Below are 1,739 nucleotides of genomic sequence, written 5' to 3'. Positions count from 1 at the left end.
ACTGAGACAAAAATCACATGAACGCGTTGTTCTAAATATGCTGAAAACTATAAGGGAAATGATGAAATATTGACCAAACACATTCGCCCTCAAGGTATATAGGGAAAAGAAAAAAGAATAAAATGTTGATGAGTGAAGAAACTGGGAAAGTTTGACTCCGTGAGAGAGATCTTCTCTGCTCACTTGACCTTCAATTTCTGTGCCCCGAATGATTAAACCACAACATTCTTAATTATGAACTTATCCCCTGTCGTGAATTCTGCGGGTGTCCCAATTGTCTCCTCCATCGAGGGTTGTCTCTTGTGGAAACAACCCTATGAGTAGGAACAACATCAAAGAAACGTGCCGCGTGCCGGTATAGCCGGAGTTGACGTTCATGAAATATGCTCATAAATGGCCTAGACTGAGTCTCACAGTACAGTTTCTGGTGTGATATGAATTCATTCCAGTGATACCCTATGATTTTCCGAAGGCATTTAGTGCCAAAGCCATCAAGACACCTCTTCAAGTCAGTATTCAAGCCCATGTCTCACAGTCGTACAGCAAGACAAGGCGTACAAGTGACTTAAAGATTCAAATCTTAATCCCCCTACATAAATAATGATATCGCTATATACTCTGGTTAAGCGAGTCCATAACACCATGGGCAATGCCAACCCTTCGAAGTACTTCCTAACATGACCCACCACTGTTATTCACTACACTACCAAGGATTATAAAGCTTTCCAGGACTTTAATGTCATCATCGCATTCATGGACAGACTAAACTGTGTCATCTTGTAAGCCCCCAAACTCTTGGACCTTGCTTTTGGTCCAGTAGACATAAAGTCCAAATAATTTTGCCTTCCTGTCCAGTGATTCGAGGGATGCAACCAAGACCTCCAACGACTCCACAAAATAGACATCATTATCAGCAAAGACAAGGTCGGTGACTTTGGTGCAGTCAATAGATGCTGTCATTATTATTAAATTCTAGTCGGGGATCCGTAATAATTAAATGTCGAGACGCTTACGTGTCCGACTAATGCATCCTCAGTCACGTATTCTAGCGATCCATCTGTCTCATCCACTGGGAGATTACCTGCAAAGAAGCTCCACTGGTGTACAGAATTTTTTTCATCGATGGCTTTGTCCCTCCTATAACTTCTATACATGAACCACTGCCACAATGTGTGGCCTTCTTCCATCTGTTCTGGGTCAGCAAAACTATTTTACTAATCTTTATAGTACCTCCTCGGTTACAAATTCCAAATAACCCAACATTTCAATTGATCCTTTCTTTACCTGATAATGATTTTTCTATTCTGGCTGCAACCAGCTTATAAGGTTCATCTCCATAGCACTCCCTCGGTAATTAAGAATTATAGCCTCTTTCGAGAAAAATCTATAATAACCCCTTCCGTATTGTTACATTTTAGCTGCCACTATGTTTTACCCACTTCGGTGGCTCCCCTTCGATATCAAAGGCCTTTCTCAATCAAGTCTTTTCGGAATGGTCGACACCTCTCTTTATTTCTGATTGCCTCCAGATATTCCATTCCTATTTGTATCACCACTCACACACACACGTCTCCGACAACTCTGTGAATATCTGCCCCTGACAAGGATAGGACGGTAAAACTTGTTGACATATGGAAGTCGCTGCTTAGCGAGGTACAAATATTTGATTGTTTTTACGCCTCCCTGTGGCTGAAGAGGACGTCTTTTCAGTTTGCCTACAAAGGCTTTTATGAAATGTT

This window comes from Oratosquilla oratoria, chromosome 23, assembly GCF_046742065.1.
Source record: "Oratosquilla oratoria isolate Oo_2021 chromosome 23, ASM4674206v1, whole genome shotgun sequence".
Lineage (NCBI taxonomy): Eukaryota > Metazoa > Arthropoda > Malacostraca > Stomatopoda > Squillidae > Oratosquilla > Oratosquilla oratoria.
This window is presented reverse-complemented; position numbering follows the sequence as displayed.